At 40.4% G+C, this 20,594-nt stretch overlaps 1 protein-coding gene across 3 annotated transcripts in view; it reads left to right on the top strand.

The window, feature by feature from the left end:
* Window positions 1–2,999: 2,999 nt before the first annotated feature.
* The window catches only part of HNF4G (hepatocyte nuclear factor 4 gamma), a 72,021-nt gene continuing 54,426 nt past the window's right edge, over window positions 3,000–20,594 (top strand). For all 3 annotated transcript variants that reach the window (XM_081952674.1, XM_081952673.1, XM_081952675.1), the window contains exon 1: window positions 3,000–3,193. The gene's annotated coding sequence lies outside the window, so the exon portion shown is untranslated. The remainder of the gene's footprint in view (window positions 3,194–20,594) is intronic.

Genomic DNA, 20,594 nt, shown 5'->3' on the forward strand with positions numbered 1-20,594 from the left:
GGAAGAAAAACCCCACACAACGGCATAAGTTAAAGATCACCGTGGGGAGAAAAACCAGCTCTTCTGTGCCCCGTTCTTCGCCTTCTCGTTTCCCACCCCTGGTGGATATTAGCCATGAAACTTCGAGGTGGCCCGGCCTACTTAAATCGTCTCCGAAAGCAGAAGAGCCTGTTCGGGGTTTAATTTTGAAACAAAACCACAGGTAATGGTCGCTGGCAGTCACTGGGATTCAGCCAGGCGAGATCAAATAGTTGTTTACGGCGGCCGCTCCGGTTAGTAATTTCTGCTGCCGCCCAGCCAAGACGGGAAGGTGGGATGGGGGTGGGTGGAGGAAGATTATTCACTGTAAAGCGGACAAGGCAGGTTTTCTGATTAGGTCAACTCCACAGCAATACTTGGAGATGAAGAGTGCTGTTAGACCGGAAAGCCTGCTTCATTAGAACTCGGAGAATACAAAAAACAAACAAACAAAAAACAAAAAAACACCAGCGGGTATTTAATGCACACTTCACCTTTATTTTCCGTTCAAGCAAAACACACTTCTTCCTTTTACACAGGCCATGCACATATTTCAGATGCGTTTTTCTTGGACACCTACACAATATTTACGATTGCGGGGGGGGGGGGGGGAGGAACGGGGGATTCAAGGCTGAAAATGCCCACCTAAACTCTCTGAAGTTTCTCTGAGATTGCCAGACTTTTCACTCTCTTCCTTTTATCCCATTTGCTCTCGAATATGTCAGGCAACTGGTCTTCTGCATTTATCTCTCCGCAAAGTGCAGGACATTTCTTCTGGTGGATCGAATGAGGTTACCTGGCCCTTAGGACGGAAATGATTCTGTCCTGGCTCTGGCGTGACCTGCCCTGGGAAGCCCCAAATGCTCTTCTGCAGCTCCTGAAGAGACGCCGCAACACCTTAGCAAATACCTTATCAGGTGTCTTTCCAGCAGCAAAAGCCAAAGCTTGAGCTGGCCGGGTGAAAAATTGGGTTCATAGAAGATGCTAAATTTAATTGGCTTAGTTTGTGTTTAGTGGTGTGGAGCGAATCGGCCCGAAATGCGAGCCTCAACTAGTACGGTACCTAGATAAATAAGGACAATGTTAAATCCTCTTCGCTAACAGCTCCTTTAAGACTGACACTGAGTGGCAGCTGCTACTACCCTTTGAAGCATATGAGGGGCGCAATTTTGCCCCTGTTGAAGCCGCTCCGATGCTCTCAAGGGTGGAAAGGTGGGGCCACACATTTGTATCCGTGCAGCGATATAAAGTATGTATTAATGGCAGAGGGTTGGATGACACCATAAATCATGTCGGAAGAATGTTACAGGGACCGAAACGCTGGCTTACTGGTGCCTGCATTTTGTAAGTTTCACCTAGGTTCGAGTTATTTTTTAAAGCAATCAAATTATTTTCCTTGGTTTATCCATGTCGTATGGAGTTGGCAATCAAGTGGTCGAACTTCGGAATCAGACTAAATTAGGACCACCATGCAAAAATCAGGACGAGATGGCAAGAAAACTAGCTCTCCTACTGTCATTTAGGGGCTATGTGGGTATCTGCAGCATAACCCAGGCAAGTTATAGCTTTTTATAGCATTGAAAGCTAGAGTAGCTTTCAATGCCAAACGTTGGAAGACTCACCGATTCAGCCAAATCCTGATGCCAAGTACTAATCTAAAGACGAAATTCAAACCCCTGTTTAATTCCCACTAAATCAAGCAGTGTGATTAACAGTTACTGGCTATATCCTGGCCCCTTTTAAAATGTGCATCTCACGAAGGAACTGGTAATTTTAAAAAAAAATAGATTAGAATTTACATTTATTAGGTTTTAGGTATTAATAGGTTCGTTGGAATCTGGTTGTTCAACCTCTCTAGGTCTGCATAGATATAAATCCTATTAATCCTCGATGTACTGCAAAACCTAGGCTTGTTGTAATTCGTTTACAAATTATTCTTATCCCACCCCTGGCAGGGGACAACTCTGGCTGGCAGAACACCTACGGAATTTGGGCTCCTGCCCGCTAGCTCCGAATGGAGATGGGCAGCAGAATGGGCTCCGTCCAGCCTTGCAAAGCGCTGGACGAAACCCCTCGAATCTCACGTTTGATTTACACAGTAGTCCACTTTAGCATGTGTCTATGTATTAGCAATTCGAAAGCGTGTCAAAATGCAAGCAGAAAAATAGGGACCACCTTTGGTGGGAAGGCAAGAGCAGTTTAGTCATGCCGGCCACATGACCACGGAGACGTCTTCTGACAGCGCTGGCTCTTCGGCTTTGAAACGGAGATGAGCACCGCCCCCTAGAGTCGGGGAGAACTAGCACATATAGGGAATCTTTACCAAGACCAATAAATGCCTGCCTTTGGGATGCTATCGGCATTCGTCCTGCTACACGCACGCCGCACGCACGCACACACACACACACACACAGACACTCTTTTGGTGTATTTAACGGAAAACTACTTTCAGGACAGGTAAAAGCCTAAGATAAAGCAGGCAGGCGCCTAGCACCCTGGCCACGCCCACAGCTCCGTCCAGGGAGGTCACACTGCTACTCTTCGACCTCCTGGTCACCCTGCCAGCCCTCGGGTAGTGGCTCCTTGGGCGACCCTCTGCAAACCCACTTGGAACGAAAATCTCAGGGGACGCCAAGGGACTCACTTTCAATGAACACACACACACACACACACACTTTGTTTAAACCCTCTCCCACCTGCGTCGCTTGGCAGCCCTTGGAGAAAGTTCTACTCCGTCTAAGCACAGAGCCGCTGGTTTTTCCAGCCCAGGCTACGCTCAACGTCGAGCACAAGGCGGACAGGAGCTGGTCCGTGGAGGGGAGGGTGGCTCCCGGGCATCAGAAACTGAGGCCCAGCCGACGTGCGGGAAAGCAAAAAAACTTTCAGTTTTCCGTGTGCGCCTAGTTACTGTTTAACATCCCCACCCACGTTTCAGTTTGTTTAGTAAATCGATCTGAAAGCGCCTGCCGGGGCCCCGTCGCCATTAAGCCTGGTTCCTATTTTTATTTTTATTTTCCTCCCCCCCCCCCCCCTTCCCTTCCTCCGGGATAGATTTGCGCTCGGTGGCCGGGCGAGCGAAAGCCAAAGGCCCGCCGTGGGAAACGGAGGGGGAGGAAGCGCGGATAATACTCCTCAGGCGCCTCTAAGCTGACTCGCAGCTGATTCGCCCCGCCAGGTAAGTTCTTATTTCCGCCGGCGCCTCTCATAGAAAGACGAGAGCAGAGCTTGGCCGCCCTCGCGCCGGCGCTTTCGCCTTGCCCGGAACTGCGAGGCCTTTCTGGTCCAGCTGGGAGCCGGCGGAGTTTCCAGTGCTTCTCGCCGCCGGCCTGCTCGGCGGTGACAAGACGAGAAAGAAACGAGAGCGACGGCTTGCCTTGCCTTGCCTACCCAGGGTCTTGAAACGGCAGGACTCACTGCAGCCTCCTATTAGGGAACGAAGGCAGCCGGCTCTTGCTTTCCTTTCTGGCTGGAAGGGGTTGGATCCGCTTCTCTCTCAGAAAATACCTGCTCTTTTCTACTGAAAGAAGTTTTAAGTCGCTTGGATTTTTAAAGCAAGTTTTGGGGGAGCTCCCCCGCCACCCCGATAACTTCATCCCACTTCCGGTGGGAAGTGTTTCATACTAGATCAGTGTTTCCCAACCTTGGCTACTTGAAATGTCTGGACTTCAAGTCCGGACATTTCAAGTGGCCAAGGTTGGGAAACACTGGAGTAGATTGTTAAGGAGAGGTTGCCCCATGATTGAGGGCAGCTTCCTCAACAGTGCAGAGATTTCTGGTTATTCTCAGGGCGTTTCCTCAACCCACTGTAAATTCCACTGCGGTTTGTGCTTGCCTCTACCTGAGATCATGCAACAAAATGTTAAGAGAATTTTGGTGCCTCTTAGTGTTCTGGTAGGGACCAATGGCTCAGTGGCTAAGACACTGAACTTGTCCACCAGAAAGGTTGGCAGTTCGAATCCCTAGTGCTGTGTAACGGAGTGAGCTCCCGTTACTTGTCCCAGCTTATGCCAACCTAGCAGTTCAAAAGCATGTAAAATGCAAGTTGCCTTTGGGGAGAAGGTAACAGCCTTCCGTGCGCCTTTGGCATTTAGTCATGCCAGCCACGTGACCATGGAGACGTCTTCGGACAGCGCTGGCTCTTCGGCTTTGAAATGGAGACGAGTACTCACTAGAGTCAGGAACGACTAACACGATATGTGCGAGGGGAACCTTTCCCTTAACCTTAGTGTTCCGGTATGCATTGTCCTTGCCCTGGCTTGGGTCTTGTTTCCAGAGTTCGGCTCCATTGTTGTGTATCTATTTCATTTCCTGAATTGACCAAATGCTGCTTGGATATTATAGCAGGTGGTAGTATAATCCTGCATACTCCTTGCACTCGTTTTAGAATTAAGTTTTTGCAGCCCCATATTTAGAGCAAAGAGGTTTAAATAAAATAAAGGCAGTGGCAATTGAGCAAGAAAAAAGTGAGGGACCATTACATTTGGTGGATCTAAAGCTATCCAAAATAAAAATAAAAAACCTTTTCATAAATGATTATTTTGACATGCAGATCTTTCAGTGTTTGATTAATTCTATCAAGTTACTTTATATACATGACAGCACATTTGCACAAAACCCCCTTGCTGTCTGATTATGGTTTTAAAAAGCAATGATAAGATTATTTAAAACAGTATATTTTTAAAACAATTATATATTTAAAACAATAACTAAAGATATTGTTTTCCACCATGCAGAACTACCTGTAGCCCAAAATGGCTGATTATTCAAATCAATGTATTTCATTACCTCCCACTCACATGCTTTTTGATTACATTTATTTCCCAAAATAGTAAAAGCAAAATTGATTATTTTTCTCTTTCCTGTTTGTCTTCGTGACAATTCTAAAAGTTACAAAAAAGGTCAGCTGGCTCCGAGTCTTATCAACTGCTTTTCAAGGATAACTAGAATACTAATACCCAGTATACATTATCTTCAATGTAACTCTTAAAGGACTTCTAGAGGTTTGTCCCAGGATACTTAAGGGGTGCTATAATTATGTAGAATATGAATTATTTAAATGACATGGATGAAAGAGTAGATGATAAAAAGGCCCTGCATATGCCATTGTCAAATACCTTTCATTAAGTCCTCTTCTTTTAGCCTGATATTTCTCTTTATTTTGATACAACCTTCATCTAAGGTCCTCGAGATCTTAGAGCGGTATTTCTCTGCTTGTTTTTTGTCACAACAGGTTTATAGCATAAAGTAGTATGTGAGTTTTAAAAGTGAGCTTCCCAGTCTAGATGAGGAATGAGCAATGGGTAGGTACTACCTCTTTGATATTGTTGACCTCAGTTCCATTGTCCTAATTCCCATGGACAGTGGAGGCATCTGGTGGGAATTGCAGTACCACAGAATCAGGGGTTCCCATCCTGTGATTTCTCAGCCACCTAGGCCCTTTTTCATAATATCGTTGAAAACCCAAATTACACTTTCAAGATAGGAAATAGGTAAACTGTGGTTAGGCCATGAAATATGTATAAAACAATTTTAAAAACTTCAAAAGCCACTTACAAGGCCTTATGTCATCCAATTAAAGATGAATGCACCAATTATTTCTGCAAACAGGAGGAAAAGCTGTTAAACTCAAACTCTAGGGAGACTTTTACAACTTTGTTAACTCAAAACTTAAAGACTTACATGTGATTCCACCCCTAAAAGAGGTTGATTGTAATGATAATGTTGGTCAGGCCAATCGATTCAGTACAGTTTTTAGTTCAGTTTTTGTGGATAGCAATGGTTGCAGTCCCCCATTCGCAAGTTGAACCACAAACAGCTGTAGCAAATTGCTGAATATTAAATTTACAGTAGATAATGTTGAATTAGCATTATGTAATCTAAAGCTATCGCTATCCACAAGACCATAATGAATGTTATGCTTTTTTCCCCCCGAAAAAGCTTCCTACTGTCCTAGCTGAACCTTTGTGTACAATTTTTGAAGTATTGTTTTGAACTAGTTCTCTGCCTGATGTATGGTCATCAGCTATAGTTATACCAATCTTTAAAAAAGATGAACCTAGTTCAGTTGAAAATTATAGACCAATCTCTTTGTGCTGTGTTACATGCAAAGTTATGGAATCAATTATTCAACCAATCCATCGTTCACCACTTAAGGACAAACAAGTTGCTGTTCGACAAACAGTTTGGCTTTAGGAAAAACTCATCCTGTAATTTTCAACTTTTGCACTGTAAAACATCTGGACTACATGTCTGGATCAAGGTAAAGCTGTAGATGCAATTTACCATATTTTTCAGAATATAAGATGCACCATGATTTTTGAAGAGGTAAATTGAAAAAAAGTTTTTACACTCTGAAGGCCCCCAAACCCTTTACCCCTGCATTGCAAAACACCTTTTTTGGGGAAAACAAAAATGGCATGCAGAGACTTTGGGAGGCTTGTGGAGTACTCCTGGGGGCTGGGGGCGACGACACAAAAACGGCCGTGTATACAAAATTATACGTAGTAATGCTTTACCTATAAATGACATTTTCTGTTGTAATTGCAATAATTGCACGTGAACAACTGCTTTAAACTCAACGTAAACGTTCTAAACTTGACTGTTAAAAATATGATTTCGGCAACAGAGTTGTCAAACTCTGGAATGCTCTACCTGATTCAGCTACAAATTTTCACAGTTTCAGTCACAAATTGTCTTCCAGGGACCTCCCTTCATACTTAAGTGGTTAGTAGAGGAGGCGTGCATAAGTGCACTAACGTGCCAATTGTCCCTGTCATTATATTTTTATTCTTTTATTCTTGTTCTCATTTTTGTTTTTGTTTGCAAATTCAAATAAATAAATAAACCCAAACTCTTCAAATTCAGCACAGTCCTCATGCATTATGTGCACCACACCTGCCGTATTTAATGATTATGATCCACTTGAAGATTGCTGATGTAATCTAAATCATCACATGCCTCTACAGTACCCTGTTTTTGCACCCTTTCCACACCCACCTGCCATCTGGTGATATTCTCTTTCTGGACTGAATGACAACTTGTCCAGCTTCTGGAAGAAACACCAGCAGTCAGCTTCCTTGCAGAACTGTTTCTGTCTTTAGGACAGACCTACACAAAACAGTTACTTTTAAGATGTAAATCTGGTCCTTTCCTTCTATAAGCTGTGCAGGCCTCCTTAGAGCCTAAAACCGTGATGGCGAACCTATGGCACGAAAGCGGTCGTCCCAACTCAGCTCCCTCCAGTCAGCTGATTTTCAGATCTTTGCTGTGCATGCGTGGGGGGGGGCACATGCGGGAACGAGCATGCGAGGGGGTGGGGTGGGGAGTACAGGGGAGGTGCAGCTCGTGCATTGCATTATGGGTGTGAGCATGCATGCGTGTGCTGTTGCGTGTGCCTGCACGCTTTCAGCATGCAATGACAAAAAGGTTAGCCATCACTGGCGTTAAGTTACCACAGTACTATTACTCAGTATTGCAGTGAGAAAAGGGATACTGGCTTTTATAAAACTGACCAAGCAACTTTGCCCAAGAAAGACTCTGGATCTCATGTGGCATGTTGGTCACTCTCTATAAATACACAGTGTAATAAGCATTCTAGAAAATCCCTGAAAGTGAAAGAATAAGGCAATTGAAAATAGAGGGACTCTGAACAAACATTTGGAGGAATATTTCGTTATCACTGTATTAATTGAATTTACTTTGAATTAAATGTGTTTAGAATTTAGAACTGATGACATGAAAAAATAATTCCTGGTTCTCCAGTAATAATGTCTTTTATTCATATAGTCACCTGTTTCTGAGGAATCTGGAGTTCTAAACTCCTTGTAGATAAAACCCATTCTTGTATATGATTGATCAGAAGCAAGTCCTACTGGGTTTAGTTTGGCTTGTTCCTCCAGAAGATGATTTTGCATTTCATGTAACATCAACAGACACAAACGTAGACTATACACTATGAAATATTCAGGTAAAATGTCAGTTGTGGGGAGTGTGTTTTGAATGTTTTATTGATCATCCCATTCTCTTTTTCTCTTCTTCCTCTTGTTGCTTTTTGAAAATGTGTTTAAAGGGAGTTAAGATGGAAAACACTTAAAATGTTCTTTTGTAACCTGCTCCATGCTTCCCATAATCCCTCTGTCACTCTGCAGCTTTGAGAAAAGGGTGGGGAAAACCACCACAGTTTAGATGCTGTTTTCATTGCTTACTACTTGCTTCCCTGTCTCTTTCTTCCTGTCTCACAGATGCACAACAGCTCTGCCTGAGGCACACCTCATACACATTAAAAAAAATCAAGGATAGGACAAGATCCCAATGCACCTACTTTGTTCAAAACATTGCCTTTCATTTTTGTGGCTTGTGCAATTGGAAAATGGAACCATTCCCCCCCTCCCCCATGTTCACCAGACTTGATTAGGGATAGGAAAGCAGAAATTGTCTTTCCTCATTTAACATCGAGTAAACGTGGAAGAGCTGGTCTGCTTTCAAATTAACAGAAAGAAAGGTTGCATTTTCCACTGTGGGATGAAATCCCAAGTGATATGTAGAGGGAAAGAAGCTATTGGCCAGTATTGGCTATTATTGTTGTCCTTCAAGATAAGTTGGACCGGGAGTTTCTCAACTTCAGCAACTTTAAGATATGTGGACTTCAATGCCCAGAATTCCCCAGACAGCATTCTGGAAGTTGAAATTTATGTATCTTAAAAGCTGCTGAAGTTGAGAAACACTGTGTTGGATTAAAACTTCTGTCTTTTCAGTCTGCAGGGGGATGATGGAAGTTTTAATCCTATGGGGTTTTTTGATGCCAGTTTGCTGAAAGTGTTAATACTTTACGCTACTATCAAACCTCAAAGTAGCAGAAACCAATTTTTAGTAGCATGGTCAAAAGGCCATAGACCTGTGATGGCGAACCTATAGCACATGTGCCACAGGTGGCATGCAACAACCTCTCTATGGGCATGTGAGCTGTTGCCCCAGTTCAGCTCCAATGCACATGAACATGCGTGTACGCCTCCCGCCGGCCAGCTGGTCGTCGGGTCTCTGCCACGCATGAGTGGGGGTGGGGCACATGTGAGGGATGCGCACATGCATGGGGGAGAGGATACATGTGGGGGGCGGGGGGCATGAGCAGGGGCCGTGCACGCATTGCACTTTGGGGGTTTGGGTGCATACTTTGGGCATTCGGTTAGCCATCACTGCCATAGACTTTGAGAGTTCCAGAAGAGACTTGGAGAGCATGGTGTTCCCATTTTGGCAATTGGCCAATGTGACTCCATAAGGTGTAGAAATTAAACCCACTTAACTAATTCAATAAACTATGGTTCAGTTGTAAGACGTTACTCTGTTGCACAAAAAATACAACTATTATAAAAGTAGTCTTATTAGAACATTGCATCCAAAATTTTGGAATGTTTTATTTATAAAGTTTCTATGTACTTTTTAATGCTATTCACTAGCATTAGTAGGAATAGCACCCTGGTGAGTAGTGCTGAATTTCTTCTGGATTCTTCAAGTATATTTAAACCATTACCCTCTTTTTGTTTTGTTCTGTGGATTACCTTCAGTGTATCACCTGGAGAAACAAGCTCAGCTGCATTGAGAGGGATTTATTTCTATGTAGTAAGGTGGTATTTGATTGAAGAGTCTAACACTACAATGTTGGGAAACAAGCAAATTCCAGAGAATTTAATGAGATTTATTACCAAGTGGATATAGCAGAGATTCAACGGGTTTTAGTGGGTGGAGAGGAACAGAATTATGGTGCAGAATATGCAAGGGAATACATACAGACAGATTATGATTTTTGGAGCATCTAGATTTTGGGAGTTGGTCTTTATTTTTAAACTATATTAAACATTTTTTAGACTTAGACTACAGTTTTGGAGTTTCCTGATTCAGTACAATGAAAAAAAACTGTTTTAAAGAGAGCTTTAGTGCCACAAAAAGATGCTCCTTACATTGGAGCATAGGGTGGATGTTTTAACTATGAATTTATGCAGTGTATATTTTCCTTTTTTACTGAGGTCCCCAGGTGGACTTAGGCAAACCATTATCTTGAAGCCTCTGTTCTCCATTCTTTAGCATGGAAGATGATAATGGTTTATTTCACAGGGTTGCATTACATTTAGAAGTGTGCTGAATTCTTGAAAGGCAGTAATAACATACCATACTGCTGTAATTTCATAGCTGCTGTTCAAGAAGCTCACTCAGAAAACTTCTTCTTCTTCTTTTTTTTTTTAAAAAAAGGCTTTTTTTCTTGCTTTATTTTTTACTCATGGATTCCTGAAACAGAATTACTAAGATAAAGGGAAGTTGTTGATTTTCAGAGAAACCAATAAATGATGTTAACAGTGGCATATGTATAACTTTAATTGGGACTTTCTGTTTTCTAACAGGGCTTCCTTTTTCTTTTTATCTATCTATGCAAATATAATTTTATAACATTTAAGAAGTGCTCAGGTTTTATTTCCCTATCCAGGAAGGCTTTTTTATTATCCGTCTTAGTGGTAGATGGGAGGTTTCTGGACAAAAACTATATGGCAGCAAGGAAATAAACGAGTGAACGAATGAACAAACAAACCTCTGACCCATTGCTACCATCTGGTGGTCATCAGGATTTCTTTTGATTGGTGAACCCAGGTCTGATAGACATTTTAAAGACTGAACTTGCAGTTTAATACTGAATACTGAGCCAAATAAATAAATGTATGCATATTTCTTTGGGTCTAGCTAAATGTAATGTGCAAACCAGCACTGTTTTTTTTTAAATTACAGTTTTTGAAATCTGAATTCTATAAATGATGCTGTAATCAATACAGATTACTTATAAAAACTGAGGTGAAAAAAAATGAGATGGCTGGATGGAGACAACTAACAACAACAATAAAAACTGTAGTCTATACATTATAGGAAACATTTGAAACAAAACCCAGCATGGATTAATGTAGATGAGTCAAACTATTTTCTGCTACCGAGATTTTGTGCCTTCCTTCCCATCTTTGTTTATGATGTTTTTTCCACTATTTTTTTGTTCTATTCCAGCTTGGTCACATGACTTTGGCATCAGGATCTCGAAGGGCTTTGAGATTTGCAAACTGGGGCTGGGGGGTTTGTATTCCTTTTTAAGAATAGAAATGCAGGCAAGCCTTAGAATGTTTGCACCAAACATTTTTTCATGACTTCCAGGAAGTGTTGCCTCTCTTAATTCTACATAACACTGTAGTCCTTGCCAGTAGAGGAATTGCTGCAAATTTTTATCCCAGTGCATTTACTCCCAGGTAAATGTGCATTCAAATACCACCAGAGTATCTAATTCTAAATCCTAGTCAATTTAATAGTTTTGCATGCAAATAAAATTCATAAGGTTACTTGGAATGGGAGGAATTTTGCAACAATTATATTAAAGCTATATACTAAACATTATGCTGAAAAGCTGTTGCTTTCTCATGTTATGGCTAGTGTTTCAGATAGTCCAGAAAGCATTGTGAAACATTTAGTATTTCTAAAAATGCATTTTATTGTTGCTTAATTTCATTACAAATCCTAATCTATGGATTAGATGTACAGAGTAAATAGGTAGTATTCACTATGTTCCCATTTTTAATTGAATTACATTCAGACAACATTACTAGAAAATAGATTCAAGGATAGCTTGACAAGGGAATGACAGTGAGATGTTGAGTGACATGCCATAAATGCTCATGTGTTCAGAAAAAATACGAAAAAGAAGTCAGAGTTGATCTGAAAATATTAAAAAATAAGGTTCAAGATACATTGATGTAATTGGAGAAATGCTAATTCATTGATGTGATTTCCTTATAGAATAACTGGTTTTTTAAACATGTTTCTAAATAAAACAAAATTTGTGCCTGTTGATTGGAATAATATTTATCTTCTACAAAGGTAGCCAAATAGAATGCAAAAATAATAGGGGATTGCAAATTGGTTGCCGAAGGCAATGAGAATAATATATGATGGAAGTAAAACATGTGAGGATAAATGGAATACTTAGTAAATCAACACAGATAAGGTAAAAAGGCAGGCGTGTGGTATCATTTGGTTGTTTAATGTATTTATAGAAAAATTGTAAAGAATGCTTGTGATGACATTAGACACATCAGTTGGAAATGCAAAAATATGCATACTTTGTGAAGTTGATTAAGAACTCAAATGATTTGCAGTGAGATTAGATGACATAACAACGAGTAAGGATCTAAAAATTAATATGTGAAAGACCAAGGTAGTTGTCAGGAAAAATGAAATGAAGGATTGCAGGTAAAAACAAAAAACAACAAAACAACAACAATAATAACAACAGCAAATAGAAAAACATGCATACCTTAGTTCAATGTTTATTAAAGATAAGCAATCAATGAAAACATTTTACAAAATAAAAAAATGTAGTCTTATGTAAGGGATGAATGTTTATTGAAAGAGAAAATTACTGTGTTTAAGAATGTTATTTTGCTTACTTTGTTATATATAGTTAAGAATTTGGGTAGAGAAGCAGAAAGTGAGTTGAATGTAGCAGAAATGGAATACATAAAAGTACTTAAGAAGTATGTGCAGTAAAAGAAGAAGAGATAAGGTCAAGAATTCAAAATACATTAATTTTAGGGGCCATTCAGGGGTGGGTTGTTATCTGTATTACTGCCAGTTCGGTGTGTGCAAATATTTTGCATGTACGCACTCACTTTGCTCTCACTTACGCTAGACACATGCTATGCATGCGTGCACATTTGCGCAAAAATAGATCTGTGCATGCGCAAAATGTTAAAAAAATAAAATAATAAATTTGTGCAATTACAGTTATTCTGTGCGTGCGCAGAACTGAAAATCAAGATGGCGGCCCCATAGGAGAACTGGTTCGGGGGCGTGGCAGATCTGGGTCGCTGCCGGTTCCACCAACCCATGCTGCCAAACCACTACCAGTTCGGCCAAACTGGTCCGAACCGGTAGGAACCCACTTCTGGGACTATTGATAGTTTGATCCTTCCTGAATATATCCAGTCTCCCTTTAAAACCATACAGACTGGTTGCTGTTAACATAGCTACTAGCAATGAATATATACTTGGTAAAAAATAATGGCAGTGTAGAGAATGACTCAGAATTGTAATATTGTAAGAGAAAATTCATTGTATCATCTAACCTATATGTGATTTTAAATATAGCACTTCTGTCATATTTCTTTATCTTCTTTTGTTCCAAACAGAACAACTCCAGTTGCTGCCATAGTTTTTTTTAAAAAATAAAATAAAATAAAAAAGCCACGCCACCCCCTATTTTTGTATATTTTTGCTCCTTTTCTTATTTTGATGTGGTAACTGAATTTGTATCCAGGTCAAGTGTGTACCCACTACAGAGTTGCAAAGAACATTATTGCATCAGTGAGCCTGTTTTTTAGTTTCCTTTCTAATGATTCAGCATTGATTTCCACCAGAGCCGCACATTGGTTGACATTTTCAGTGAGATGTCCACCCTGACTCAAGGATCCCATTGTCACTACGTTAAAAAGTTAGATATGAACTGACTGAACTGACACTAAAGAGTTAAACTGAGAAAGAGTTATTGCGCAGGTCATAAAAGTTCTTATCTGACAGTGATTTATTTGCGCATGTCTTCACACATTCCAGAGAGAAGAGAGAGAGAGAAAGAGAGCTACTGCTGAACTTTTGTCCGGCTGCCAGAAAAGCTGGCAGACGGAACCTTTCTTATCAAAATGTAACAATTAGTTAGTTTTCTGTTTTATTTACATTTATTATTTTTGTATTAAAGTTTGTTTATTAATTAGAATATGCTTCCCAAGACTTTTATTCTTTTTCTTCACATCTTAATGCATATGCTGTTGGAATCAGCCGCGATCCTAGACCTCATTTTCTTCAGGGTGAAATTTTCCCCTGACACCCATCTCGTTAATGTATAGGCAAAATCTGCCCTTTTTATGCTAACAGAGATTGTACTTGCCTTTTAAAAGTCTATTCATTAGGAGAGATTTTTTAGGGTCTCTGCACAATTCCTCTTTTATTTTTCCACTTTGAATAGTTTGGTACCCTATGCAAATAGGGCCACTTCAGGGCTCATCTCTAATTCCAGGTTGCCTATATGCAAGTTAAAAACACTTGGACTCAGCCTTCCATTTTGCATAACTCACCGATCTGAGAATTATCCATGTATTCCAATTTCTTGTTCTATTAGCAGTCGTGGCAGTTAATATTTATATAGAGGAAAATGACCTGATATAAGATTCTGCTAATACCAAAACTAAAGACTGATGAAAACATAAGTACCCATCAAAAGGAAAAGCAGTTCAGCCCATTTCATAGTTTAAGCAAGAGAAAATATGCAGAAATTTGAACTTGGATTTCACTATAAATAGAACTTGTACTTGAGAAACAGCAAGCTGGAGTTTTTTTCATAGTTTCTCTACAGTACAGCTAGTCCTCACTTAATGTCCACTTGTTCAGCGAGCATTGCAAGTTATAATGGTACTGAATAAGGGGGATTTAAGACAGGTCTGCATAGTTATGGCCATCACATGATCATGATTCAGGATCTTGGCATCCAGCCTGCTATTATGGTATCACAGCATAACCATGACCATGTGATTGCCATTTGCAACCTTCATTGCTAGCTTCTGAAAAGCAGAGTCAATGGGAATCCTGGCAGTAGATTGGAAATGACAGTCATTGACTAGAAGAGGATGTGACCATATTGGATTTGTCTATCAATGGCAACTGGGACTGCTCGAACAGTGGTGGGTTGCAGGCGGTACGATCCGGTACAGGCGTACTGGTGCCTGCCGGGAGCCCTGGGTACCTTTCTGGTATGGTGTTCCAGAGGGCCCACCCGCCTGCCCACACTCCTTACCTGTATTTGAGCTCTTCGGTGCTTCTGCACATGTACACGGACCGTACGGCGCCTGCGCGACACTCCACCGAGCAGCTGGTGCAACGCAGTGGTGTCACAGGAGGTAAGGACGCATGCGCGTGCTGCATGTGTGTGCAGCACGTGTGCTGCACCCATTCATGTGGTGGATGCCGGGCCCCGTTGCACTGGGATCCAGAACCCACCACTGTTCTGGATCTGCCATTGTAAATTGGTGTAGCTGAACCAATGGAGTTCCCAGTCTCAATTATCATTGGTAAGCCTACATTGGTAAACAATTGGTCAGATAAATTTTTAATTTTTTTGTGTGATTCCAACTTAGTGAGAAAGAAGATGACAGCAGTTGACAATCTAGGGGAGTCCCTGTCTTCTTAGGCCATGGTAGCTTAATTTGCTCAGAGTCTTTATTGAGGGATTTGTCAGGAATTTATTGAAAATCTATGTATACAGTATATATTGGTTCACTCAGTTAGACATCTCTCTCTCTCTCTTTCACACTCTCTCTCTCCAGATATATTACTAATAATTTAAACTCCAGTCTATATAACATGAAATTTAGGTCAGTCTAAGATTACAATTTTGGACCTGAGAGCAGCAAAGAATGTGATTTGTCTGGTCACATAAAAGCAATTGAAAGGAAGGCTTTGGATGCTAAGTTGCTTGCTTCACAATGCTTTGGCTCATTGATCTTTTAACTTTATTTTTTTAGTAGTATTAATGGTAATTTTATAGGTAGGTTTGCAGTTTTAAATGATGATTAATTTCTTTCTGACATCTTGTTTAAGTGAAGTCTGTATCAGAACCCGTCCTTGCATTGCAACTAAGCCGAAATAACAGGTAGAAGAAATTCCCTATTATAGTGACATTAAGCATGAAGTAAAAGCAGGGCTGCATATCCACTATCTGCTTTATGAAGCCAATTCTTGTTGCTACCTGATTTATTGTTCGTATAGCTACTTTATTCCAGTGCTTATGCACAACTCTACAGGATGAAAGGATTGTTATTGTTTGTATGATAGGTGAATTCTCCTAGAACATTATCACTCTAACATAAAATGCCATTCTTTAAGCAAAGGAACACATAGCATTCTCATTTTATTTGTGTTATATTTTATATTAAAACTTAAAGTTCAATTTTATGAACACCAGATGCCCATACTGAACTTTGTAGTACACAAATCTAAGTAAATATTCTCAAGGTTGGGTCATGAATGCATTATTATTGTGAAATTCTGATATGATAACATAACTGCCATAATTGACAGGTGGATACATCAAAAGCAAAACACAAGCGTGCTAAATTTTTAGGCATTTTGTAGATATTTTAAAATATAATTCAATCACTGCGATCGAATCAGGTTTTCACTTTACCTTTTCTTTCTTCCTTTTTTTTCTTAAAGTTAAATTCAGGTTGGAATAACACATATAATGTCAAAGCTGAAATCTATCAAACTGAAAGAGCCAGGCTACATTTTCAACCCTTTTCCAATTGTCAATTTAAGTTAATTGAAAGCGAAAGGTCTCGGATTCAGGATTGGGCCATTTAAACACAAGCGTGCTGCTTTCATTTCGTAGAAGGGCAATCTCCCTGCACACACGTATTTTTAAAAGGTTCATTCATAATTCTCCCTTCACACTTCTATTGGAAATGACAGAATTCATTATTTTTGAGCTTCAAACTATTTTCCTCCAACTTGGGTGATGAATTGTATGAGATTTACTTCACAACATGACATGGCAGCCCTTGAGATTTTAAAATACTATGAGCTAGCTGCCTGCCCTTTGTAACTTCTGAGGAGCAAGAGTAAAAGAAACTTTAGGCTGGCCCTCTGTGTCTTAGGATCTTAAGGCGGATCACAAAGTATTTTTAGGCCATCATGCAAACCATCATTTCAGAACCTTCAGCACCAACAACCAGAGGTTTTTGAGGTTGTCCACTTTGTTCTGCTTTATTTCCATGGCAGTAACTAACCCAGCTAGTTCCTACTTTTCCCAAATATTCCAGTTGTCTATTAATTGCGAAAAATGGCTTATGATTTGGTTTGGTATCTTCAAATTGTTCCTGAAAGATATGGATATGTAAGTATACATGTATAAACAATATAGCAGGGTGTATTTTTTAAGCCTACCAGACTATTGTTAATATTTTGATGATGAATGTAATGGAACAAAATAGATGAAGTTTATGTCTAGGTTTTAGATCCATTTATATTGCCTTATTGCCAGTTTCAATTCTACAGAAACTTAAACATTTAACTTTACTTTCATGGCTATAGGTTGTTCTTCTGATTTTTCTTTAGGTTTGCATTCTACCTTTTTGACAGTTTAAAATTTGAGGGCTCCTAATGTGCCAAGGGTCCCACAAACTATTTCCACCAAGTTTCCTCCTCTACTTCTCTGTCTCTCACACACATACACACATATATTGGAAAGTGGGAAATAAATATGTTGCAAAGTTTCACAGCCCTACTTTCTTATTAATTTTATTTTAGAAAATAAGATGATGAAAGTCTGACATTAAGTTTAGAGGTGTGAAGAAAAGAAACCAAGATGAGTAGTAGGTAAGAGTGCTTTGCTGGAATAAGGGCTAAAGCTGTGACAGGGAGCATACTAATAAATTGACACTTGCATGATTATGATTATGAATACATGATTAAATGATTAGGGCAGCCATTCCATGAATAAACAAGTCCAGAGCAGATCTTTTGAGAAAAATCCTCACAATATCATCTCAACATTCCAAATGTTTCCAACACATCAGCAATTGGGCATTTTTTATCATATAATTTAATGTGTTCTTTTAATATAATAGATTAATTCTGCTGCCGCCTAGCAATTGCTTTCTCTTTGGAATCCTTGAGCTCTTTTAGTGGGAAAATGCTACCGTGGAAAGCTTACTGGATCTATCCATCCATTGTGAATGAAAAGTTCCTTTGTCATGATTTTGCCTTAAGTGGAACACAGAAACCTTCTTGAAATTATCTACTCTCCTTCTTTCCATTATCTGTTTTTTTAATTAAGACTTTAATTCAAATAAAGTTACTAAGACTGAATTTTGCAATCTTGGTTTATTGAACATTTTGGAAGATTGGCTGAGAAAATAGACTTCTTGTTTATGCTAACTTGTCCTATTGTTCTGGGCTGATTATATGCTAAGCAAACAGGAATGCTGTTATTCTTATTTGCACTTCAGTCCAGCACTTAGCATAGGAGTGAAACAAGTGTCTACTTTACCACAGGAGCATGCAGGTCAGACACAGACACATGTTCTAAGAGCTCTGAAAGTGAGACATTAGATTGTTCCAGATAAACAACTTAAGTATATATTAGTGAGCTGATTAACATAATCATGATTAGCATAAGTGCACCAGCGTGCCTAACATCCCTGTCCTAATGTCCCCATTTATTTGTACCCCTTTCCTGTGTTCTTATTCATGTTTATTCTTATTTATGTTATCTTGTACATGAGTGACAAACTAACTAACTAACTAAATAAATATTTTAAATACTGTAAATAATATTCAGATTTTAACTGGGATATTACAAGACATGTGTACTTCACAAGGCGTTCATTTTGATTGTAGGAGCCAACTGGGAAGCATTGTGTATGAAACATTATAGCAATTCATCTCATGATGTTTGATTGGTAGCATTTCATTTCTTTCCTTCATAAAGGACAAATGAGGGAAGATATATGGCTACTCTTCAATTAGACAAACCCCTCATTCCAGAGTACAGGTCATGGAATCACGATAATAAATTAAGGAAAACTTTCTGATAGTAAGAGCAGCTTGACAGTTGATTCCCCTGCCTCATTAGTGGGACATCTTCTAACAAAATCTGAATAGACATTTGCAAAGGAAGCTTAAATTTGGATTCCTGCAATGAGCAGAAGGTTGGATTTAATTGCCAATGTGGCCCCATCTGACTTTACGCTATAATAATCAAAGTGATGGGCATGCCTTGATTTTTCTTTATAAACTTATCAAGTGTACAGAATTGGCTGGATTAGTAAAATAGAGTTGCCAATAACTAGACTTGGACAGTAATATTTCTTCCTGTGGTACCTAGCTGCGTTTCCAGATTTGGTTCTGGATGCTGTATCATATCTAACATCAGATTAACAGAATTAGAAGGGACTTTGTGGGTCATCTAGTCGAATCCCCTGCCCAAGCAGGAGACCCTACATCATTTCTGACAAATGGCAGTCCAATCTCTTCTTGAAAGCCGCCTGTGATGAAGCTCCCACAACTTCCGAAGGCAAGCTGTTCCATTGGTTGATTGTTCTCACGGTCAGAAAATTTCCCATTATTTCTAGGTTGAATCGCTCCTTAATTAATTTCCATCCATTATTCCTTGTCTGGCCTTTGGATGCCTTGGAAAATAGCTTGACGCCTTCCTCTCTGTGGCAGCCCTTCAAATATTGGAACACTTCTATCATGTCTTCCCTGGTCCTTCTCTTCAATAGACTTGCCATGCCCAGTTCCTGTAACCCTTCTTCATATATTTTAGTCTCCAGTCCTCTAATCAACTTGGTTGCTTTATCTGTACTTTTTCTAGAGTATCAACATCTTTTTTATAGTGTGCCAACCAAAACTGGATGCAGTATTTTAGGTGTAGTCTTACTAAAACTTTATAGAGTGCTCACTTGATCTTGATTGCATCCTTCTATTAATGCAATTTAGGATTGCATTGGCTTTTTTGGCTGCCACACACTGCTGGTTCATATTTAGCTGGTTGTCCACTAAGACTCTAAGATCCCTATCATAGTTACTGCTGTTAAGCCTGGTTTCATCCAGTCTATATGTGTACTTTTGGTATTTCTTGCCTAAGTGTAACACTTCACTTTTCTTTACATTGAATTTCATTTAGCTAGATAATATATTAAATAATAATATTTCTTCCTGTGGTAGTGTTGTGGCCCAGCTGGATCCGGTTGAGCTGCTGATGGACTTGGATAGTGAGGAACCATATGAGTCTGCCCTGGATGATGTGGAAGACCCTGTGCAGGGTTCAGACTCAGAGCAGGAATCAGAGAGGTTGGCCACCAGGAGGCGCCTGAGGCATGGAGCAGTGGGGAGGATCAAAGGCAGTTTGTCCCTGATGCTAGATTGAGAAGGGCTGAGAAACGGAAGCAGCAACTCCGTAGGCATACTCACAGAAAATGATTAAGCACAGGTGGTTGTGGATTGGCCCCTCCCAAGAGAGATTATAGGTGAGGTGTTGGGAGGGGACATTTGCAGGAAACAACCGTTCAAATTAGTAGTTAAGAAAATCTATCTGTGTATTCTAGCCGTGTCTGTTCGTTTGGACTATCTGCGTGGTTTCATTTCACTTATCTGGGTTGCTGCAGAGTTAATCTATTGAACGGAGTTGTCTGGGCCCTTGGCCAAAAGATTTGTTATCTCAATAATTAAATAATGGCAAACAGCAAAGCCTGTGTTCTGGTTTATTCACAGGCGTGGAGGGGGGTCAGAACAGGTACCTAGTCTCGGACTTCCGGTTCCGGCAGCTGACGGCAACGGGCAACTTGTTGCTCGCTCCAGCTCCCCGGTGGGCTTCCCCACTTCTTGGGGGGCACAGGACGCCCCGCAGAGGCATCCTGCCGGAGGGGCGGCATCGCGGGGGATCCCTGGATCGGCGGCGGCCGGCGGGAGGTCCCCTGCCTTGCCCAAGGCACCGGGGAGCAGATCGG

Source organism: Natrix helvetica (assembly GCF_964273705.1).
Source record: "Natrix helvetica genome assembly, chromosome: 4".
Lineage (NCBI taxonomy): Eukaryota > Metazoa > Chordata > Lepidosauria > Squamata > Natricidae > Natrix > Natrix helvetica.